The 24,764-nt window shown below is 56.9% G+C and overlaps 1 protein-coding gene across 15 annotated transcripts in view; it reads right to left on the bottom strand.

Annotated features, from left to right (window-relative positions):
• SEMA4D (semaphorin 4D) overlaps nucleotides 1-24,764 on the bottom strand; it is a 109,332-nt gene that overhangs the window by 52,676 nt on the left and 31,892 nt on the right. For 11 of the 15 annotated variants that reach the window (XM_074330209.1, XM_074330208.1, XM_074330210.1 and 8 more), the window contains one exon: nucleotides 24,027-24,123. The exons of 3 other annotated variants lie outside the window; for them this stretch is intronic. The gene's annotated coding sequence lies outside the window, so the exon portion shown is untranslated. Of the gene's footprint in view, nucleotides 1-1,848; nucleotides 1,871-24,026; nucleotides 24,124-24,764 lie in introns of those variants that run through there. One more of the 15 variants, XM_074330206.1, reaches the window with a different exon arrangement.

Below are 24,764 nucleotides of genomic sequence, written 5' to 3'. Positions count from 1 at the left end.
ACCCTGTTAACCTGCGAGTCCTGTTAACCTGCGACCTGCTCCCAGCGCTGAGCCTAATGTTCCCAGAGCCCCACACGGGCCTTGTCCTTCCATCCCGTGTGATGGAAAAGGCAGCTGGTGTCTCACTGTCACCCAATCATCTTCCAAAGGGGAGAACTCCTGCTGAGGGGTTAAGCGGCCCTCATTCTGTCTTGGGCTGGCTCCAAGGAGGCGCTCCCCCTGCTGGGGACCACTGCTGGGAGCCAGTTAGGAATGGAGGCAGAGTGGTCTCCATTCCAGCCAGGAGTGCCAACCGCATTTGTCACAGGAACTAAAATCAACTCTCAAATCTAAAAGATGTTCTAGAATATTCTTACACGATAAGCTAAGCCGCCTCCTCCGCCCTCCTCCGCCCTCCCACCTGTCCCTGTGGAAGACTCATCTTGGCCCAGAACAACGTGGCTCCCCCTCAGGATGGCACAGAGGCGCCTGACTCTGTACGGAGCACGGTTACGCCAGGTGCCTCGCCCGGGATGGGCCTCAGGCACACACTCGTCACCTCACGCACGCTGGGTGCCTTCACCCAGGGACCAGGGACGTGGAGAAAGGACTCAGGGACAGAACAGAGAGGACCCCAAATGTGGGTCCTGGAACAGTGCCAGCCAGAGGACAGGCCTCCATTTTCCCACACTTCAGGACCCTTTCTGACAGGTGAGGAAACATGGATAATTATCCTTCACACGTGGGCGTGTGTGTACCCACATCAAACTGCCCCATTCTGTTGAAGGCGACACAGCTTCGAGGCCTCGTTTCCTGCAGCACTGGACCTGGAGCAGCACCAGCTGGCTGTGCCCCCCGCCAGGTGGGGCCCTGGGCCGCCCCAGTGCGCAGCCCGCTCCTCCCGCTCTGGGCACCCTCTCTCTGCCGAGCGCCAGCAGGGGCATCACAGAAACATACACCACTCCTCTTTTGACACTCCCTTTCAATACCAACCCGCTGCTCAAGCCAGGTGCCCGGGCCTTCCCATGAGTACCAGGTGCCCCAAGAAATGCAGGTGCAGGCCTTTCGTGTACAGCGGATCCCTGTGACCCCTGCCCCCAAGGAGAGCAACTGCCTTTCCCATACAAGGACATGGGGTGAGAACTCCTCAGCGCAAATGGTCACCTGTCGATGGTCTGGCTGGCAGAGCTGTCAGATCTCTCAGGTGGGCTACTGCCCTGTGGGGACAATGGGTGGGCAGCGGGCTGACCTCAAATGCAGCCTGGTCCTTGTCCTGGGTCCCTGGTCCCGGGGATGGGCCCTTCCCCTGCCTGCCAGCCTGCCGCTAGCTAGGCCTGTCCCAGGCACTTCTGCTTTCCCTCTACCCACATGGAAGGACGTGGTCCAGACAGATACTGGGGGTGGTGCAGGCACCATTTCCTGAGAGGGCACTTCCTTATGGCCTAGCGGTCACACACTCAGTTACGGGGCCACCCCCACCTCATGGTGTCCCTCTGGGCTCCACACTCAGTGCCACTCAGTGATTCCCAGTCACATCCCTGCCAAGGACATCTGAGCCTCTGCATGCCGGTCCACAAGTGCTTGAGGAGGGCCAAGTGTGGGCACACCTGTGGCCGCAGAGGGGAGACAGGGAGCCCCTGCCCAGACGCAGGCAGGGTTCTCAGTGCTGCGCAGGTATCGACTCAGCGAGTCCTGAGGGCCTCTGCAGCCCCGGCCCCTTCACTTCAGACAGGAGGAAACTGAGGAACAGACGGCTCCCAGCCCCACTGGGCCCTCCGCCTCCACCTCTACCTTCACAGGGATGCATCCTCCCCTGCAGTGGGACCTCACCCTCCACTGGGACCCCGACAACACTCATGCCAGCCTGACCTCCAGGTGTGGGGCAGTGGGCACCCCCAGAGAAGAAGTGCCTTCCTTCCACGAGAGCAGAAAAGGACTCGGCAGCTGTGGGGCAATCAGGAGAAGCAGGGTGCCCACCCTTACGTCTGACCTTGTCAGCGGCCAGCGCTGCTCTCCTCTGGGCTGGCTGGGCCCGTCCCGCCCACATCCGTCCGCCCCTCCCTGTCCTGCACCCGGTCACTCGGAGCTCTGGGTCAGGAAGCTGACATGCAGCCCGGGGATGGGTGGAGAGGGGGTGTGCAGGGGTGCAAGTCTCTCTGTCTCAGGCCCAGGAAGCACCCACAGCCAGGATGGCCCCAGCTCCTTCCCTGACAACTGTCACCCACCAGGCACCTGACATGGCCTCGAGGCAGTGCCCCCCAACCCGTCAGGAGCACTCTGCCCCCACCCTGCTCACAGGCCACCCCTCACCCTCTGGTTCCTTTCGTCTTAGACTCGCTCATGCTGTGAGAGGCCAGGGAGATGAGTCTGGGAGAGCAGACCTCCCCAGCACCATAGCCAGCACCCTGTGGGGCAGGAAGAAGAGTGAGTCAGGTCACCGAATGGCAAGGGATGTGCTGACTCTTCACAGGAACTCTTGTGGCAACTCGGTGAGCCGAGAGCCGTTACAGCATCATCCCCACTTCCCAGATGAAAACACCACGGCTTGGCATCTTCCAGAAGCCATGCCAGCAGTGTGGTCAGTGTCCAAACCCGGCGTCTGATGTGGGCCTCCCACCAGCACTACCTTGCAGCTCCTGAGGACCAGAACGCTCTGTGGGAGACCTGGACCCAGGGGCCACATCTGAGCCTCCCTGGGCTCACTTACGGCAGCTTCTTATCAAAATCTCCCACTTGCTCTTAGTGAGGAGTCCAGCAGGTACCCTACAAAGGATGGAGATGCTCTCCCCATTCTAATCCGGCCAGTCCAGAGGGCACACTACTCATTGTTTCTTGCTAACTTAAAAAAAAAAAAGCATACAAATGAAATGCAATAATTCACACGAACTGAAGTCCACACAGTGAAGGAAGAGTGAGCAGCTTCATGCTCAGAAGCACATGCCTTCCAGGTTTCTGTTCAATGTCAAGCTGTCCCGAACGGGACAGTCTAAAAGCACAAATGCTGATGAAACCTCATTAAAACCTCTGACTACAAAACTTGTCTGGGGGTTTCCAAAGTTGTGGCTTCACCCTGACCGTGGTCAGAGGGGTCACGGAGCCGTGTCTCTGCAGGGTTGCTGCTCACACCCAGCTGCCGAGGACAGGCTGCAGGCTTGGGATGGCAACCACACCCAACACATCTACAGGTGACAGAAGGTTCTAGAAACATTTAAGCTACAGAGAGGTGGAGTATTATGTGGCAAGGACATACATCACAAAAATCTCAGAACAAGAAGGAATTTTTTTTGCAATACTCACTCAACTTGCAGGCCAGAACTAGAAGCCCTGGCCCAGTTTGCTCAGCCTGCCCCAGCTCCCCGACCCCCATTCCAAGAGATCCTTGGGGGACATCTCTCTTCTACCCAGAAAAGCTGAGGAGCCCCACACTGGGCAGCACCCCCACATATACGTACACCACTGGGGTCCCCACCGTCGCAGGGTGAGAGGCTCCTCAATGTTCAGTGGGAAAACACTGCTGTTCCCTGGGGGTGTCTGCCGCCAGTAGCAAAGCCCCCCCGCCCCCAGAGAAAGGACCGACACCTGTCCAGCAGCAGATCCTATGGACCACATCTTCCCAGGCAGAGAAAAGGACCCACCAAAGTTACCGTTCACAGGTGAGGGCGGAGACGGGGTACCCTTTCAGAAGAGTCTGTTGAGCTCTGCTAGGCTTGCTGCCTCGGCCTCAGCTATCCCACAAGTTCGAAAGGATGCCAGCCCAGGAATGCTTATCTGCACGTCGCTTGAACAGTAACGACCTATCCTCTAAATGTGCGCTCCTGAGGACCTGGCTAAATAAACAAGAGCGGCACAGCACACACCGTCAGCTCAATGCTCACTGACGAGTACAGAAGAACATACTACAGTATGAAACGCAAGACGGAGATGATACAACAGCACTTCAGTGTAAGCTCACTCAGGTAAGAAACCAGTCAGGAACGCTCACACCCGGAAGGGCCATGGGTGGCACATGCTCCACGCACCAAGCACTCCCCATCAACTCCTGGATCCTGGCACTACCTGCTTTTGCAGGTGACCTTGCCAGGTGCACGTCGGAGCCGTGACCACCTGTCAGAGGCAGAGGAGGGGTGCTAGGTTCGAGCAGTGCTCAGTGCTGGGCAGGCCAAGAGAAACACAAATCAGACTGCACAGCAGACCCAGCTGTGTGACCTGGGCTCACGCTCTGGGCCCCTTACCCGCTGTGTGACCTGGGCTCATGCTCTGGGACCTTACCCGCTGTGTGACCTGGGCCAGTCTCAACCCCTCTGTCCTTGGCCTCTGAGCTGTATGACGGAACTGGCCTCAGAAAGCGTGTGGGATGTTTCTAACACCACTTGGCAACTACTAATGTTAGTGATACTATTTAAATCTACCACAGAATGGCCTTGGTCACTAAGCCTTTAGCTCGTCCAGTAGCTGTCTGGCCCTACTAAAGCCACAGCCGTAACAAACCGCCTCTGTTAAGTTTCACATTTTGCTTTTTCTACAATGACTTTCCCCAAAGAAATTGATCTGAGAGGAGAAAAGTTTGTCCTGGGCACCTGATGAAATTCACGTTGTCAACGCACCTCCGACTCTGACATCCTGTCCTAAAAGACGTCCCCCTGCAGGGTGGCACCTGCACCCACAGGCACCTGAGCACAGCTGGTGCTGATGTGAATACTGACTCATGTAGCAACCTAACATCCATGCTCTGGAGCAGGAGTCAGACGGCCGTGGAGAGTTGGTGGGTAGGTCAGTCAGTTGCAGAGCCAGCCTATGAAAGCCAAGGTCAGGAGCAGCCCCTGCTGGTGCACCAGGTACCCCTGGAGAACGGCGCTGCCCTCCCCAGTGCCTGCCCTCCACCCCAGACACTCTGTGCCCTCGGCCCCCTCGTTGCCTCCAGCGCCTGGGCAGTGGGGGCAGTGTCCATAGCTGCCAGCTGCCTCAGACCTGCATTTTCTCAGGAATCACTTTATTCTTTTAACTCTGAAACATTTACTTACTGGACAGGTCAGCACTCAACGAGATGCTGCCTCTCGGAGAATATGCCTCACAGCCCTTCCCAATCTTGGATGTGGTACCACTGGATTACCAAGTGTTTAAGTGCCTGGAGTATGAGCCTCTGAACAGATGAAGACTCCTTAGTGTCCATAAAGTGAGAGAGGCTGGTGTGGGGCTCACCCTGACAGCCAGGCACAGGCACAGCCTCTGCCGTGCCTCGGTTTCTCCATCCCTCCACTCGACACCCGAAGTCCATTCAAGCGGCCCCGTGCACGGCAGACCAGACCCCACAGCCCGTTCTCAAGACACTTGTAGCTGAAGGGAAGGAAGCCCTGATGGATGGTCAGACAAGGACCCAGGTGCAAACGGCCCATGGGCTCTGCGCAAACAGGACAGAACCAGGGCTGGTGTCAGCAGAGTGCAGTCATCACCGACTGGGCAGTGCCCACATTACTTGGACTGGTGCTTCCTGTACCCAGGGAGCCAGGATGGGATCCTCCATGGGGAGTGGGGAGCCGAGATCTGAGGGAACAAGCTGTTAATGGTGCGAAATCAGAGCGCCTCAGTGAGGTACTGAAGCACTAAGACGCCTGCACATGGACAAACTTCCAGCAGTTTCCTAATGGGAATAATAAGAGTAATAGAACAAAGGAAGACAGATGGGGGCCGAGCAGCATAATGCACAACCGGTGAAGCTGGAAGTGCAAAGACTGCAAAACTCACCCTAAACCATACCATGTACAGCCCTGAGACCGAGGCTGCCAGGGAATCCTGTGCATGGGTCCTGCCCCCACTGGGTTTCGCTCCCCGTGGCCGAGGCAGAAAGAGAGCCAGACCAGGCTCTGTGCCCCTTACCAGGCAGCCTTCCTCACTGCCCTGCCCATGAACTCCCCAGGGGTCCGGTCCCCACGGCACATAGCTCAGACATTCCCTCTGCAGTTCTTTCTTCTCCCAGGGACAGTTCCTTCCTATATGGAATTCTGGTGCCAGGGTTCAGATGGTGAGCTCAATCCCTGCTCACATGAATGAAGGACCTCAGGAAATGATGGGAGCAGGTCCATCTCTACCGGATCTCCTGAAAGCTTCCAGGGCTCTGTCCGTTCCCGGGGAGCCCTGATCTGCCTCCCAGGCATGGAAAACACCATCCATAGAGCTCACAAGAAACTGCCCGCTGATCCACGACGGTCTTCCGAGAGGACAGACACTCAGCTAGCAGGTACAGATACAAAAGGGTATTACACACACACAATCCCATCACACACATGCACATATCACATGTGCATCACATGAACACATCACACTGCACACAGCATCATGTGTGCACACACAAACATACCACAAACATGCACGTATACACAAATACATCACACATGTGCTCATGTACACCAGACATGCAAGCTCAACATATGCACACATACAGATGTGCAAATGCACCACACATGTGCACACATACTTCACATGTGCATACAGCAACATACCACGCGCACATCAAACATTCAGGAACACATGCATCGCAGGGACACACGTGAACATCGATGCACGCATATGCACAGACACACAATACACCATGCTCACACCCACATGCATGCACATACCACACATGCACACACACGGAGGCCAAAACTGTGTAAGAGTGGAGGCAGGGGAGGGCCGAGCCCCTTGGGGTCCCACACACCTGCCTCATGTGGGGACTGCTGAATGCAACACAGGGGCAATGAGGGCATGGACAGCGAGAGGGAAGCCGCACAGTGTGGGCTGGCCTGACTGTTTCTCTACCTGAAAGGGTCTGAGAGTATCAATGCCGTGCCCCAGACCCCTGCAAGTGCACCCCGGAGCAGCGCCCACAGCCAGAGGGGAGCCAGGACTGACCCTGCGCCGAGTGGGAGGTCACGTGGCCAGGGCCACACTGTGGGCTGGGCACCCGGCTCTGTGCCCTCTACCTGCTCCACCTCCTCAAGCTTCTGGCCACCAACACAGCATTAGATGCCCTCCCAGGGTACGCAGCTCCCAGAAAAACAGACATGCAGTGTTGCAGAATGATGCTTGATAACCGTGAGAAATGTAGGCAAGTTTCCAAACTGAGGCTTTAAGCACAAACACAGTCAGCTCATACTCGTAGGATGGCTACTAACAAAACAACGGAGAGCAAGTGCTGGCGAGGATGTGGAGAAACTGGAGGCCGCGTGCACGGCTGGTGGGAATGTGCGCAGCGCCACCGCCGTGGGAAACAGTGTGCTGTTCCCCACAACGTGAAACGCAGACTTGCCACGTGATCCATTGATTCTACTTCCAGGTATCCGCCCAAAAGAACCGAAAGCAGGGCCTCAAACAGACACTTGTCCACCCACGTTCACAGCAGCAGCGTTCACAACAGCCACAAGGTAGAAGCCACCCAAGTGTCTATAGGTGGATGAATGGTAAGTAAAATGGGGTCTATCCATACAATGCGTTATTCTTCTATCCCGGCAGGGAAGGGTGGCATTCAGTCACCACACCTCAGATGCCCCCACCTGCCATCCCTCCAAGGTGGCACGGTCAACTCTACCACCTCCACCCAGCACTGGGAGCCAACGGGCAATCACTCGGGGACTCAAAGGCACACAGAGCTGCCACTAACGGGCAAGCACCAATATTTGGGGAACTTTCCACGGCTCATCTCTACGTGACACAGAGTGACAGGAGAGATCGCATAGCTCTCCTGCACCTGGAGCGAAGTGGAGGGTCGGGCAGCATCTGGGAGTGTCTGAGACAGCACTGGAGCACCAGTAGCCAGCTCTGCTTCTAGAACCTTCTGCCAGAGTCAAGTCCACCAAGTGGCCCTCTGCAAATGGAGAACACGTACAGCATTGCCACATGGCAGCACAGCTGCTGTGTGTCCAGGTGTTTGAGTTTCACAATGACCCAGACCATGGTCAGAAGACGCAATACTATTTCTGAAAAGTGGATTCTGATTGTCTGCATGGCCAGTCAGGCCTGTCCTGCGTCCATATGGCTCCGGCTCCATGGCTGCCTCTGGGGAAGCCAAGTGGAGAGCACGGTCAGAGGTCATGGTTCCAGTGTGAGCCAGACTCTGGGAAACTTCAAGAAAGGGGGAGATTAGCAGGAGGGTATAGGACACCTCTGGACTAAGGCTCACTCTTCCCAGCAAGACCTCCCGGCCACACACTCCAGGCTGCCGTCCAGAAGAGACCTGAGGTTGGCCAGAATACGTGTGTGTGTGTGTGTGTGTGTGAGAAATAAAGTGAGAGCTGACTGAGAAGTGTGGAGAGACCATGGGTAGGAGCCAACACCCGACTTACGCACAGATGGGAGACCTGACCGGACCATGGTTCCCATGGCTTATTGGAAAGAGATCTGTGCTTAGCGCAGGATCTGGGAAAGTTTCTGGTGTGGTTTTTACCTGAAAAGCACATACAGGACAATCTCAACAGCACCTCTGGCAGAAGTGTAGCGATTTCCACCAAGCTCGCTCCTTCATTAACCCACCACTCCCCCCCGCCGCCCCTATACATAGCTGAGAGCACCAGATCAAATCCACCACAGAGACAGCCCTTCCACCAACAAAGTTCACAGAGTTCGGGGCGGGGGCAGCCTCCTGCAGACGAACCCGACAGAACGGGTAGAGAGAGGTAGTGTGCGTGTCATACACAGACCACATAACCTTCAGGAAATGTTACAGAACAAGCCAAAACATATAGGAGGGAAATAAACCTGCTCACCTCACTGATACAAAGCTAGTCTACAACTGCACAGATGCTTATTGAAACCCCAGCACCACTTGGGGCTGAGATGCCGAACCCATGGAGACATATGTGCTGGAAAAGACGTGCCCGAAGGCCTGGGCCGTGGCATTGAAGGAGCTCCCATCTCAGGTCCCCCTGGGCTGTTTGTTGAATGAAAGGGTCAGTCAGTCCATACATAAGCTAAACCGTGTCTCAGGTGAGAACACACGCAGGCTTGTGAAAGGGCACGCTATAGGCAAGGCCGGGACCAGGAACACAGGGCAGCCCACGTGGAGGCGGAGGCTGGGCACCTGACACACCAGCCACCCGCTGAGCACCGCAGAGTGGGGAGACTGCGGGCCTCTGCGCAGGACCATTGCTGGGCCCCCCCACTCCTGCAGCTGGGCACCTGGGGAGGGCGCGCTCGCAAGCCCCGCTCACGCTGTTCTCCCTCGTGCACACAGGCCTCCGGCCGCTTACCCAGCCCTGAACACCCAGGGCAGAGCATGCTTGGCCAGGTTCCTGCGGCAGGAAGGGGTGCTGGACCAGGCCGAGGTCTGACCGGCGTGGCCGAACCATGTGCCTGCTCTGGCCGCAGGCAGGGGGGCTCCTTCTCAGTGAAGCTGAGGCCAGGGTCCAGCCCCGGCACACTTCCTGCACCCCCTCCTGTTGTTAAACCCCACCTGTCGTGCATGAGCCAGCGGACCTGTAGCATCTCCCGAGCTGCAGCACCGGCCACTCCAGAGGACCCGTGCACAGCGCCATCCCAGAGCAGGAGCAGCAGTGGCATTCCGTGAGCTCACTTGCCCCACACAGCCCCTGCAAGTGTGCACAAGCCCTCCAGGTGATTGTCACACACACTGACGTGTGACAAGCTTGCACGGTGCAATTTCACTCCAGATTGTACCCTGTCTTTGCTGCTTGCTAACGGCCTCATTTACCTGGTCTCTGCGAGTGGCTGTGAAGCTCCTCTGATCACAGACCACACCGTAAGGGACCTGCATTGGTTTCCTAGGGCTGCTGTAAAACATTACCACCAACTTAGTGGCTTAAAACACATCAATCTACTACTGAACAGTTCTGGAGGTCAGGCGTCCAACATGGGACTCACGGGGCTAAAATCCAAGAGTCAGCCGTTGGAGACTCCAGGGCAGAATCCCTTTCCCTGGTTTTTTCCAGCTTCTAGAGGCCACCTGCACTCCTTGGATCATGGCCCCTTTCTCCATCTTCCAAGCCAGTGAGGAGGATCAGAACACACTACCCCAGATACACCACCCTGGCGAAAGGATTAATTTGAGCTGAAGGCAATTGAGAAACCGCAGACACAGGAAGAGCTCTCTGCCCTGCCCCAATCTGCCTAACGCAGGACATAAGTTTCCCTTTGTAAAGATGCACCAGCGACACATTGAAATGAGTCTGTGCAATAAGCCTTAGCAAACAGCCCTTATTTATCATGTTTCCTAATCACCTTCCCATGATCACTGCCCCAGGATCCCAACTCCCTTTCCTTTGGTCACTTCACAATTTCTTGCCCTGTCTGTTAAAATGACATATAAGCCTCAAGACTTTGGGTTTTCACTTTTTTTGTAGGTAGCCCCTGTGCACATGACAATATTAAAATCTGCATGCTTTTTACCCTGTTAATCTGTCATTTGTGAGTTTAATTCACAGGCCCCACTGACAGAATTTAAGAGGGTACGCTACACCAGCAGCATAGCATCTTCTCTCGTCCCGGCCCTCCCCTCATTAGGACCCATGTTATTGCATTCAGGGCCCACCCAGATAACCCAGGATCACCTCCTCATCTCAAGATCCTTAAGCACATCTGCAAAATCCCTTTACCCTGTAGAGTAACATATTCACAGATTCCAGAGATTAGGATGTGGACATCTGTAGTGATCATCATCATTCTGCCCCCGCCAGGCCCTAGCAGACCCCTGCTACCACTCAGGGATGTGGCCCCGTATGGCTACAACTGCTGACTTTTTGTTTTCCTAGAAAAAAGTTAGATTTTTAAGCGGTGTCCCAATTCTTTGATGTTGAGACGTAATTAGCAAATAATTTTGAATTCTGGAAAGTCCAAACAAAACCTGTCTGCCTTCTGAGGGCTGTGAACCCAGCTGAGAGCTCAGAGCCCACCTGCAAGGGCGAGTGCCATTCTGCACACCCTCCACGAGACAGTGTGGGAGGCGCCAACGCAGAACCCACAGCTGGGCGTTCAGGATAACGGCACTCACAGGCAGGATTAATTTCCAGAATGCTGGCTAAATAAAAATGCAAAGGACGGTTACAAAACCTGGAAAACAAGGAAACCAGCACATTTCATGGCAATCTCAACTTAGTCATTCAGATGCAAACTGTACCCCAATTTTGGAGGGATGACAAGCACCCCCACGCAGAGCCCAGTCTACAGCTCAACACTTTCCCGCCACTGTTTCTTTCTATGAGGCCCCTAAACACCAGCGAGGCCTTTTCAAGTAGGCCCTCTGGTGTTTCTGGTATATTTTCCTGCTCCCCCACACCCCCCAGTTCTCTGACTTCCACACACTTGGGCTGCACTGGACACCGTGCACCATGTTGCACAGAACTACATTGCAAAGGAGACCGTGCAGGCAGCCGCACCAGCTTCTGTATGCAGCGCCATCAGAGCCTTGAGCGCATCCCACAGGTCCCGCCCACACCCACCCTACCTGCCACCAGCCCTGGACTGCCGTCCCTGGTGTCCCGCCATGGCCACTTCACAGGTGGCAGGTCAGTCGCTGCCCACGGCCTCCACCTGCTTCCTTCCAGAGTGCACGCAACATGGAGAACCCAAGAGACGGGAGCAATCCCAGCCAGAAAGGAAGGTGGCCAACACTGCCAGCCCCGCGTGTAATCGCCATGACGTGTCCACAGGCACCCGAATCAGCTGCTCAGCGAAAGGACCCAGGAGCGTCCCAGGCCAGTGGAGGGCCTGCCCAGAGTCAGCCTCGGCTCTGCAGGCTCGCTGACCAGCAGGACGGACAGGCAGACTCCTCCAGTCCTTGAGAACGGTGGCCCATCATTTGGGCAGCCATTCCCGGTGGGGGATTGAAGGATATCTGTCTGCTTTCTCAGCTCAACCCCACTCACCTGAGCTGTGAGAACTGGGAAAATGAAAGCCTATCCATACGAACACAGTGGTACCTCGGTTTTCGAACATAATCCATGAGCTCTGAAACATTCAAAAACAGCCGTCCGCTAGGCCTCAGGATCCTGCACTCAGAGGTCGTGTGACATGTTCGACTTCTGAGTCGTGTTCAAAAAACGAAGTATTTACTTCCTGGTTTACAGTGTTCATAAACCAAAATGTTCGTCAATGGAGACGTTCGAAAACCGAGGTACCACTGTAATAAGGAAACGCTGGGCGGATGCCCTGGGTGCTCAGCCTCTGCACACAATCTCATCAGTAAAACGGGGAAAGTTGTACGTGACCCCAATTATTCAGGGGGTTAAACGAGATCTCACATGTCAGGCACTCAGAACAAAAATCACACTGAATTTTACACATTCTTGTGACCACTAGTTTGTAGATTCTCTTGCATTTCCCTAGTAGAAAGTAACACATCATACCATCTGTAAAGAAAGAAAAGAAGAAATGCTGGGCCTCCGGCAACAAACCCTAAAGCGTCAAGCCCCGGCCCAGCGACCTCACCTCTCCTAGGGCTGCAGCTGCCGGCTGGCTCCCCGGCCCCACGCTGGCCGTAGGGAAGACACGGTCTGGACACTGCTCAGGACAGTCTGGCCCAGCCACCGCATCCTCACGGGGACCTCTGCTGCCAAGGCCTTCTGTCCTGACCCTGGGGGGCCGCAGGGTGCAGCGAAGGTGGGGCCTCAGAGATGGGCCCACTCGGCCATGACAAGGCGCCCTTCAGCAGTGGGACAAGGTCCCACAGTGAGTCTCGCTCAGACCGCAGGACAGGCTGGCCCCATTCTCATCCCTGTGAATGACAGGCTGTGCAAGATGTGGGCCTGACTGTTCTCCTGTGTGGACTCATTCAGGAAAGCAGGGCAGGGCCCTGCCAGGCTGAGCAGGGGAAGGAGCTCCTGACCCCAGGAGAAAGGTGCTTCAGAGCAGTGTGAGGAGGAGAAGGGGTCCTGTCAAGGGCCAGGGCCCTCAGAGCCCCAGGATCACGCAGGCCTGGACAGAGGTCCCCAAGGGCCACAGGGCTCCAGGCCAACGAGGGGCAATCAGCCCCTCTCCCGGGCTGTCCTGCGGGACCCTGGGTAAGCCAAATAAGACCCCTGAGCAGCAGTGTCGTCTTGAAAACAGGGAGAGTGAATGTGCGTCATCACATGGTGGCAGAGGAGTGAGGACATGACGCACCCAACGTACCCCCCGGCCCCGAGGCCGCAGCGCAGCTGGCGGAGAGAAACCAATGTGAGAAGCAGGTGCCGGCAAAGGTGCCTCTGCTGTCCCAGCTGGCAACTGACCACCGTGCATTGGCAGGGACCACTGCACGGTGTCCGTGAGGCGTGGGCGGGGTGTGCTGGCCATCCTCGTCACCCTGCAGGGCCTGGAAGGAGGCACAATGTGGGGACACGGCACCCATACCTGGTGGTGAGCAAACAAGAGGGGATGGGCAGCAGGCAGGGAGTCTCAGCCGGGTCTTGACACGGCAGGCTCAGCTTCCCAGGCCCTGGACCCCCACTGCACCCATTCCCCACAGGTCGCCACAGTGACAGCAGCGCTCACCGCTCTCAGACAAGGAGGGCCTGGACCTGAGACGCAGCGGTGCTCGGTGACAGCGAGCACTGACCCATGGGTGCTGTATACCATGGGTTCCTGGTGTCCGCCTCTGGTCACCAGGATGGAGGGCTGGTGATGTGTCCAGTGCCACAGGAAGCAGGACTGTAACCTGGCGGGCACAGGTAACTGTCACAACACACCGAGTGTGTGTGTGAGCCTCGGTCCTCAGCAAGATGGACTGGCCACACCTGTCGAAAGGCGGACGCTGTACTTGGGGTGCTGTGCCCACGCTGGCAGGGCACAAGCTCACTCAAGTCCCAGACGTCATGTCTAAAATCCCCTCAATCCAGCAACAAAGGTTCGAGTCACCCACCTGCTGACACAGCAATGCCAGGCGGCTACCAGAACCACCAAACCCACCCCTTCTAGTAATCCAGAGATAGCGGGAGGGCGACCTGCGAGAGACACAACAGACGTGACAGGACCAATGAACGAAGACCCAGCGAGAACAGGCCTGCCTGACCCCAGGCACCCATCCCAATGACCTCTCACACCTTTCTCCCTCACAGAGATGTTGGTGACAACTCCCTGAGCGTTGGGCTCAGAGAAAGACACAGGAGAGGCACAGCGGCCACGGCTGGTGCTGACAAGGCTCGGTGGGAATGCCACACCCAGTCTGGCTCAGGGGTGACTTTCAGAGCGTCCCAGGCCTCGTCACAAGTCCACAAAGGTAGGCTGGACAACATCTGCCCAGGGAGCCAGGTGACTAGTGACAGGGCTGGGGTCATGAAATTAAGAGAAATATTAATCTATCCCATTGTGAGTGGAAAGTGGCTCCAGTCAAACTGGCATAAAAGTGCTTTACTTTGACATTCATGAGAGACGAAAAATGTTTCTGGCTTTAAAAATATTTTGAGGCAATAAACTCAAGTAATCTTTACATTCTTTGACTAGAATTATATGTACATATTTTCAATCCATGGTTGGGAATCAGAGGATTGACTTAAGTGACACATGAATTTTCAACTGTGTGAGTCGTCGGCGCCCCTCACCCCCACATTGTTCAAGGGTCAGCTGTAATTTCTGTATTTAAAAACTTGTACAAGGTCTGCAAAATGCTTTACAATTTTAGGATATTTTCATAGATTTATAACACATGAGCTACCTGTTTTAAAGAACAGGATTTTTTTAAATCCTCTACCTTTAAGATCTAGCTGCTGAGAAAGAAACCAGTCTGGTCTGCAAATTGTCTATAAAGATAATTTGCTCTGAAGGCAGTTTTTTAAAGTGACACTGATAGCAAAAGAAACACTCATACTTGGGCAAACATATTTCTTCTGTGATGAAAGACTTCACAAAAAAATTAAGGTGCCCAAGAGAGGGCAAGGGTTTCAAACGGCAGCCCCACTACCCACAGTGATGTGACACAGAACACTACTCCACTTCCTCCCAAGGTTCTCCTGTAGCACGAGCTCAGCAGACAGATCTCAAGACCGCCGCAGCCCGCTGACCCCAAGCCTCAGAGAGCCTCCAGGGGTCAACTGGATTTATGAAACAAAAGCAAGACAAGTATCTATTTTTTAAAAAACCAATTTACAGGTACTGTGCTTTCCCTTTACAAAAAAGTTAGCAAAGAACCCACTGCACAAATTTTGGTCAAATGAAAACAAACCCACCCACATACAAGTTCACCACGTCTTGGTATGAATTTTAAGCATTAATTCAGCCCTATTTAGCTCAAGAATGTACTATATAACAGTTCTGCCTGGGTCACAGCCACAAAGTGGATACATTAGCTGAGGTGAGAAATGCCGGAAACAAACCGCCTGCCTTTAGTTCCATCAAGAATAGTCCAGACATGTGTGTCTGGAGGCCCAGTGGGTGGCCGCCTGCCGCCTGAACCTGACCCCAGACATGGGGCTTGTGTTTCACCTGCACATACCCTAGGCATCGTCATTCCTGGCCACACTGACCCCCTTGGCACTGCCCTTGCTTGGGCACCTTCCACACACCAGCCACCCAGGGCATCCTCCCCACCCTTCAAATGCAGCCCAGGCCCCCAGTAAGTGCCCCTGATATCCCAGAAGACAGGAGGCTCTCAGGGGGCCTGTGTGGTGGGCGGGCCATTGTCCTGTTGGAGGAAACAGGAGTTTCCCAGGCAGAGAACCCAAATGCCCTGAGGGGAGAGAGCCTTGCACATTAGGGGCACAGCTAGAAGAGTGACCTGGCTGGAGTGCTGACATCACAGAAATGACCCTCAGCTCTGGCCACAGTGCCTGTGGCCCTGCTGTGTCAGGACGTCCTGGCAGTGAGAAGGGGGCACGGGGAGCCTGGAAGAAGGAGGAGGGAGAGGCACCAAGCCCCAGGCCCTGGGGTTTGTCCTTGAGGCTGTAGGGTCCTGAATGTCCAGCCCCTTGGCCCACCCGGTGTGACTGCGTCCTGACCGCAGGTATCCCCGTCGCCATTCCAGAACCCCCAGCAGTCCAACTATTTCTGCTTCGAGCTTTCCTCCCTGCACCTGCACTAAAACCCCATTAAACTATGGCCTCAGATCAGCAATGTAACACCAGGTTCTACCGCAAAGACAAAGGGCGGGGGTGGGGGGGGGCAGAGGAGGCAGCTGTGACCACCTCACGCAGGACGCCATCACCTGGGAGGAGGGACATGGGAGCAGCTCCTGGTGAGACTAGCAGCGTTCCCCACAGTCCCCGCTTGTTTAAATGCCTCTCATCCCCCCTGGACAAATCGTGCAGGCTACAGACACAGATTGTCACAGGTGAGGCTGGTGGGCTCCTGTGTTACTACTGCCCCCGCCCCGGCCAGGGAACCCCAGCAGCCGTGTGTCTTTCCCTCCCCTGCCGGCCACAGCCTCTGGACCTCCACTCGGTACACCTCCCTCATGTGGCCAGGTTCATGGTGAATGGGACAGAGGCGGGAGCTGCCCAACACCCACCGACAGCCCCCGGACGGACGGACAGATGTAGAAGGAGTGACTTGGATTTCAGTCTTTGAAGTGCAAACACCTCTGTGAGGAGCACTGGGCCTCCCTTGCTGGGTCCAGCAACAGAGGAGGAATTTCAGGGAAGCCAGGCGCCTGCAGGGTCTCAGAGCAGTGAGGCGCCGTTGGCAAGGAGAGGAAGGGCAGGAGCCAGCCTGGCCGCTGCCCTCTACTGTGGCTGAAATACAGAGTCCAGGACAAAACTTGGAAAGAAATGAGTTTCTCTTCAGCAGGCACCACAGCAAGCAAAGAATCAGGACCACCCCCACCCCAACCCCCGCTGTCAATACACATGTAAAGGTTATAGATCCTGCAACCGAGAAAGGAATCAAACCAGACCCTGCCCACCCTCCTCACCCTCTTCCAAGAGGAAACAGAAAGACCACCGGGCACAGACCCTGGGTCAACGGTGGGATCTGGTTCATGTGCGCCACAGACCTCTATCCCCAGGTATACCAAGCACCATCCGCGACCCCTGGAAAACAGCCACTGACATGGCTACTCCCCAAGTCTAGATGGCCAGAGACACCCAAGACAACATGCTTCCAAGTGGGCAGACGCCAGTCCTGACCAGCACCAGCTGCTCCCCACAAGGGGCCTGCTCTGTCCTCCCCCTCCTCCCCAGGGGGCCTGCTCTGTCCTCCTCCCTCCTCCCCAGGGGGCCTGCTCTGTCCTCCCCCTCCTCCCCAGGGGGCCTGCTCTGTCCTCCCCCTCCTCCCCAGGGGGCCTGCTCTGTCCTCCCCCTCCTCCCCAGGGGGCCTGCTCTGTCCTCCCCCTCCTCCCCAGGGGGCCTGCTCTGTCCTCCTCCCTCCTCCCCAGGGGGCCTGCTCTGTCCTCCCCCTCCTCCCCAGGGGGCCTGCTTTGTCCTCCTCCCTCCTCCCCAGGGGGGTCTGCTCTGTCCTCCCCCTCCTCCCCAGGGGGCCTGCTCTGTCCTCCCCCTCCTCCCCAGGGGGCCTGCTCTGTCCTCCCCCTCCTCCCCAGGGGGGTCTGCTCTGTCCTCCCCCTCCTCCCCAGGGGGCCTGCTCTGTCCTCCTCCCTCCTCCCCAGGGGGCCTGCTCTGTCCTCCCCCTCCTCCCCAGGGGGCCTGCTTTGTCCTCCTCCCTCCTCCCCAGGGGGGTCTGCCCTGTCCTCCCCCTCCTCCCCAGGGGGCCTGCTCTGTCCTCCCCCTCCTCCCCAGGGGGCCTGCTCTGTCCTCCCCCTCCTCCCCAGGGGGCCTGCTCTGTCCTCCCCCTCCTCCCCAGGGGGCCTGCTCTGTCCTCCTCCCTCCTCCCCAGGGGGGTCTGCTCTGTCCTCCCCCTCCTCCCCAGGGGGCCTGCTCTGTCCTCCTCCCTCCTCCCCAGGGGGCCTGCTCTGTCCTCCCCCTCCTCCTAAGGGGGCCTGCTCTGTCCTCCCCCTCCTCCCCAGGGGGCCTGCTCTGTTCTCCCCCTCCTGGGGCCTGCTCTGTCCTCCTCCTCCCCAGGGGCCTGCTCTGTCCTCCCTCCTCCCCAAGGGGCCTGCTCTGTCCTCCTCCTCCCCAGGGGCCTGCTCTGTCCTCCTCCCCAGGGGCCCTGCTCTGTCCTCCCCCTCCTCCCCAGGGGGCCTGCTCTGTCCTCCCCCTCCTCCCCAGGGGGGTCTGCTCTGTCCTCCCCCTCCTCCCCAGGGGGCCTGCTCTGTCCTCATCCCTCCTCCCCAGGGGGCCTGCAGGGGCCTGCTCTGTCCTCCCCTCCTCCCCACCTCCTCCCCAGGGGCCTGCTCTGTCCTCCCCTCCTCCCCAGGGGCCTGCTCTGTCCTCCTCCTCCTCCCCAGGGGCCTGCTCTGTCCTCCCCTCCTCCCCAGGGGCCTGCTCTGTCCTCCTCCCTCCTCCCCAGGGGCCTGCTCTGTCCTCCCCTCCTCCCCAGGGGCCTGCTCTGTCCTCCTCCTCCTCCCCAGGGGGCCTGCTCTGTCCTCCCCTCCTCCCCAGGGGCCTGCTCTGTCCTCCCCTCCTCCCCAGGGGCCTGCTCTGTCCTCCCCTCCTCCCCAGGGGCCTGCTCTGTCCTCCCCTCCTCCCCAGGGGCCTGCTCTGTCCTCCCTCCTCCCCAGGGGCCTGCTCTGTCCTCCCCCTCCCCAGGGGCCTGCTCTGTCCTCCCCTCCTCCCCAGGGGCCTGCTCTGTCCTCCTCCTCCTCCCCAGGGGCCTGCTCTGTCCTCCCCTCCTCCCCAGGGGCCTGCTCTGTCCTCCTCCCTCCTCCCCAGGGGCCTGCTCTGTCCTCCCCCTCCTCCCCAGGGGCCTGCTCTGTCCTCCCCTCCTCCCCAGGGGCCTGCTCTGTCCTCCCCTCCTCCCCAGGGGCCTGCTCTGTCCTCCCCCTCCTCCCCAGGGGGCCTGCTCTGTCCTCCCCCCCCCTCCCCAGGGGGCCTGCTCTGTCCTCCCCCTCCTCCTAAGGGGGCCTGCTCTGTCCTCCCCCCTCCTCCCCAGGGGGCCTGCTCTGTCCTCCCCCTCCTCCTAAGGGGGCCTGCTCCTCATCCTCCCCCCTCCTCCCCACGGGACCTAGTCCCTGTCCTCCCCCCTCCTCCCCATGGGGCCTGCGCCCCCTCCTCTCCCCTCCTCTCCATGGGGCCTGCTCTGTCCTCCTCCCACAGGGAGGCTCCCAGTTCACCTTCCACTGACCTCAGAGCAGAGGTACTACAGTCCGGTTATTCCTGCAGAGCCTCCAGTCACACAGGTGTCTGTGAGACAAATGAGCCTGCTCTGCAAAGAGCATCCTGGACCTCACCTGCCCATGACTGCCACCTGTAAAGCAGGCTGGGCCACCAGCCGCTGCCAAAGGAGGACCTGCTCAGGGCACAGAGTGACTGGACAGCCCCAGGCCTACAGCACCTACACCCACCCACCCCGCCCCACCTCACCTCTGCTGAGGCTGACTTCCTTCTGTATGTGAGCCTGTTAGTTGTCAGTCCTGGGTGGGGCTGAGTGTATGAACCTCAAGGTACACCTCCTCCTGCAGGGTGGGTAGGGCCAGGGCCACCACAGGGTAAGTCCTGACCTCACCGGGCTCCCAGCGTGGGTGGGGCCAGTCCAGCTTGGGCAGCACAGCAGGAGCTCAGGCACAGAGGGCATCTGGGGGACATAGAGGGTATCTGGGGACACAAAGTGCTGCCTGAGAGAGCCTGAGAGAATGCCCAGATGTGAGCTCCTGAGGGTAACCAAGGTCAGACAGGGGGTATGTGCATACAACATTTGCACATGCCAAAGGTACACGTACCCCACTATATACATGCACCCCCCACCATGCACACATACACCCCACCCCCCCCCACGGACAGAGTGAGAGCTCACATGCCCAGAGGAAACTCACGGCAACACCAAGGTGGAGCCAGTGCAATGTGTCTCTTTTCACTCCCCCGATAACTTGCTGTGTAGTAGTGCCTTATTCCTTAGACACTACTATTTCACTTGTTTAACAACCTTTTAAAATTCTGCATGCACGGAGGCATAATTTTACTGAGCGCGATGGTCTTTATGTCCTGCCTCACCTGGCCCACCCTCCCACTGCCCCACACCTTCCTCCTCAATGCCCCAGCAGCTCAGCCATCGTGCGTCCTCCCAAGTCCTCCTGTGCCCAGTAAACACACGTGAACACGCATAAGCCATGAGTGCAGTACAGGAGTGGTCCTGTCACACGTCACAGCACAGGTGGGGTGCTCCCTCCCAGCTACCGAAACACACTCACAGCTGCTGCCACCAGGACGATGCTGGCACATGGACAACAAGCCACTGGGATGGAATGCAGAATCCCCGAAAAGAACCAATTTACGTGAGACCAAAAAAACCACAGCTCAATTCATTTGGTCAAAGGATGGATTATTGAATAGTTGGTGCTGCCACACAGGAAGGAAATAAAATTGGACTCCCCTCCCTCAAACATCTCATTCCATATTAAGCAAAAGCATCTAGACATGCTTAAGAAATGAATTCAAGTCCACAAAACAATAAAATGCCTGCCAGGAAATCCATGGACAGCCATGCCATCCTCCTAACACACACAGGTACCCAGGTACCCAGAGGACAAAGAAGAGACATATTTGACTGTAAGATAATTTAATCGTGATGGCAAATGACAAATTAATAAAAGAATTGGGAATAAATGTTTTCAAGGCAGAAGAGAACCACCAATACCTGTAACAAATAAACAGCCACTACAAATGGGCAATGGAGGGAGAGACATCCTGAGAGAAAGATGGACAAAGAACACAGACAAGCCATAGATGGAAGAACACAAACCGATGGGGATCTTCAAGCAAAGATTCTAAACTCACCAGGATCCAGGGAAACACAGGTCGGGGAGCAAAGCTGCAGCTCTGCCCTCCCAGACGACGTGGAAAGACCCTCAGCCCACTGCTGAGGCAGCACGCTGGGACGAGGACGAGCTGTTAGACCTCATCGAAAACTAATGTGGCAAGATCTATAAAACCAGGCATGTGCCCTGGCCCAGCAGTGCCACGCACTGAACAGCGGCCCTGTGCTTGCGGCCAGGGTATTTACAGTAGCACTGTTTACACTGGCTCTTCTTTTCCTGTGGCAGCTCTAACAAATGCCCACAAACTGGGTGGCTTAGAACAACAGAAATCTATTCTCTCTCAGCTCTGGGGGTCAAAAGTCTGAAATCCATTGCACTGGGCTGAAATCAAGGTGTCAGCAGGGCTGGCTCCCTCTGGAGACTTTGGAAAACTCTTCTTGCCTCTTCCAGCTTCTGGTGGCTGCTGGCATTCCTTGGTTTTTGGCTACTGTGTTAGTCAGGGTCCCCGGAGAAAATAAGTCAATAGAATGTGGATATACAGAGAAAGAGTCATTCTCATGAGTCAGATCATGTGGTCATAGAGGCTGACAAGCCCTGAGAGCTGTAGTCGGCAAGCTGGAGACCCCGGGGAGTTCACAGTGTAAGTTCCAGCTCGAGCCCAAATCTGAAGGCAGGAGAGGACAGTGTCCCAGCTCAGAGGCAGCCAGACAGACAGGGAATTCTCCCTTCCCCTGGCTTTCTGCTCTATTCAGGCCCTCCACTGATTGGATGAGGCCCACCCACACTGGGGAGGGCATCTACTTTACTCAGTCTACAGACTCAAATGCTCATCTCATCCAGAAACACCCCTCACATACACACCCAGAATCATGTCTGACCAGGAAACTGGGTGCCATGTGGCGCAGCCAAACTGCCACACAAAACCAACCGTCACGCCCACACCACTCACCTCTGATCCCATCTGCACACCATCTTCTCCTCTTGCCTAAATCTCCTCCTGCCTCCCTGTCATGAGGGCACTTGTGATGGCACTTAGGGGCCACCACATAACCCAGGATCACCTATCTCAAGATTCTTAACTGAATCACATCTGCAAAGACTCTACTTCTAGATAAGGTGATACTCAGAGGTGCCAGGGATTAGACCCGCCTACTTTGGGGCCATTCTTCAGCCTATCAGGGACCGAAAAACCAATCCTGGAGCCCAAATTAGTGGCTCTGAGGGGGACGGCTCCAAGCTCATAACGGAGCCCTGCCTGTTTGGTCATCAGCCTCCCCTGCCCATATGGCCAAGACGACGGGACACATCTGTCTCCGTGATGAATGCAAGAGGGCCTCTTGGATTTGAGTGAGGACAGGAGGCAAACTCTGCTGCCCACAGCATTTTCCTGTAAAAATGAGTGTCCCACTTTGGCACAAAGTTGTGCGGCCCTGCCTTTTCAACAACGCAGCAAAACGATGTGATGTAGGTGTAGAGTGCTCTTAGGAAGCTTGCACGGGGGGAGGGAGGTGCCCCTTCCTAAACCTACCTTCTCTCCCCAAACCGTGCTGCGATGAGCTGTGGCCCGCATGGGTGGGTTCTGCTTGCCTATACCCCAACCCCGCCTCCAAATGCCTTAGCGCCCAGCCCCTCAGAGCACCCCGCGGGCCCAGCTCACACCCCAAGACTCATGTCCCTGCATGTCACCCATCCTCTACTTCCCACGCAGCCATCTGTCTGAGTGTCCCATCCATCAAGGGCCCTCTCACCCGAGCAGCCTGGCAGCTACGGGAACCACACCCCTCTCACCCCTTGTATGCCTTTGTCCTTGTCCCTCCAACTGGGATGGAGGGTCCCTGAGGGCCAGGCCTATTCTGTGCCCCGCACCCAACCTCAGCTGCTGGATGCATGAATGAGGCCCATTCCCAGGACAGGCAGCCCGTCTTCTGCCCTCTGGGAGACTCAGTACCCCAGCAGGGACTCACCCCTGGGGCTATTCCTCACGTCTCCAACTCCAGGGTCTCCTCCTGCCACACTTCATGTGTCCCCAAACCTCGCTGTCCACCTCCCAAGGACCAGATGCCTCCCAGACAGCCTGAGGGGACTGGTCCACACATGGACGCCCTCATCCTTCCAGGTGCTCAGCCAAAACCTCAGCGCACCCTCGACCCCCACCCCACCCCAGATCCAGCATGGCAGCAAGTCCCCTTGGCTCCACCTTCCAATTAATACCCAATCAGGTCATCCTCCCACCCCCACTGCTGCACCGAGGTCTGCACTACCACCCTTTCCAGGACCACCTCAAAGTGTCTTAATGGGGCTGCCTGCACCCCCCATAGTCCATTCTCCCTAGAAGCCTGCAATCTTGTCCAAACCCTCAGCTCCCAGGCCTCCCATCTGAGCATCCCCCGCCAAGAGGCTTACACTCCCCCACCCCCTCACCCCCCCAAGAACCAAGGCATGCTCCTGCCTGAGGACCTTTGCACCTGCTACTACATCTACCTGGAACTCTCCTCTCCAAACTCAGGCCCAGCTCCTGTCTTTCTACCACCAACTGCCCCTTCTCGGCGAGGCCTCCCGCTGTCCCTACTCCACTTGCGTTGTCCCCTTTGCACCCACCACATCTCCCTCCTACCTGACTTACTGATCCTGTTTGCAGGCTGTCTTCCCCGACACTAGAATGCTCTCTCCACACCGAGAACCCGGTGCCCAGAGAGTGCCAGGTGGAGGCAGGGAGTTCCGTGTACTGTGGAGACATGGGCCTGAGCAACCTGGCCCTTCCCCAGTGTCATGAGAGAGCTGGTGCTTGCTGACCTCTGCCATGCCAAGTTCTCAAGGGCTGGGCCTGCCCTGAGGGCTACTGCACCACCCGGGCTCCATGTGCACAGTCAGAAAGCAGCAGGCCAGACCCGACACCCCAGGCCAGTGCACAGGCATGAAAAAGAGCCAGATGCACCAGAAAGGCATTTCATGAAAGGCTCGTTTCACTGGCTCACCCATGTGCATGACAGCATCACCACATGCCCACTCTTTTCAGAGAAAAAGGGGCCTTTGTGGGCTATAAATAGCCTGGCCAGATGTGGGAATGCCTGTGGGTCTCTTCCCGGGACTCTGTGTGTGCCCCACAGCTGCACCAACAGCAGATCCAGCAGCTGCGACTGCACGTCAGGCAGGAGAGGGTTAACCAGTGCTGCCTGCTCCACTGGGACCAGGCAGTGGTTCATCTGAGCCCGGTGGGCAGCAGCCTCCGTTCACCACCCCGTGCAGGACACGGCTGTGAGCGGAAAATGCACTGCAGTCTCTTCGCGCACAGAAAACAGGGCGACAGACGCGGGGACCACAGGGAGCCTTTCAGGAGGGGCATACTCACCAAAGCAGAATGCTGAGTTCCCGTGCAGGACAAACACAGTCTGAGCAGGGCACCCACGTCTTTGATAAGTAAGGCCCAGCAGTCTGTGAGTAATGGTCTGCAGAAATGCAAAACACAGAAGCACTTAGGGTGGATTTGAAGGTACTCTCAAAGCCTCCCAGCCCCCAGGCCAGGCCTTGGGGGAGGGGGAGCTCAAAGGCAGAGGGCACCCAAGAAACATCTAGGTCTGTGCTTCCGACAGAAGCACCAGGTGAGCCGCACATGCGAGCCCCATGTGTGATGTCAGCTGCTCCTAGAAGTTCTGTTCAGAGAGTAAAAACACACAGGTGAAATCGTAATAATGTGTTTTATTTAATCCAATACAAATCCAGAGCAGAATCGCTCTGACACATAAGCAACAGAGTCAGGAACGGGCTACTCCGCAGTCCCCTGCCTCCGTCTGGGCCCAGGCCTCCCGCCTGCTGTGTTTACACTCGCAGTGCTGCTGGGCTCTGGGCAGCCACATATAGACCACTCTGCCCTGGGTGGCAGCCACAGCTCTGGACAGAATGGGTCTAAAGCACGAACCAGCAGCATCACCACGTGTGGCTCTGCTGCAGGAGCCAGTGTGGGTCCAAGTGCGGCTGAAGGTGTGCAAGCTTCTGCTCACTGTAAATGGACCTGACAAGGTCAGAGTTGAGTGCCTGCTACGGACGGAGGTCCTGGGCAGCAGCACTCTGCCCATCTCAGGCCTGGTTC

Source organism: Rhinolophus sinicus, linkage group LG04, assembly GCF_036562045.2.
Source record: "Rhinolophus sinicus isolate RSC01 linkage group LG04, ASM3656204v1, whole genome shotgun sequence".
In the NCBI taxonomy this organism is placed as follows: Eukaryota; Metazoa; Chordata; class Mammalia; order Chiroptera; family Rhinolophidae; genus Rhinolophus; species Rhinolophus sinicus.
This window is presented reverse-complemented; position numbering and strand designations above follow the sequence as displayed.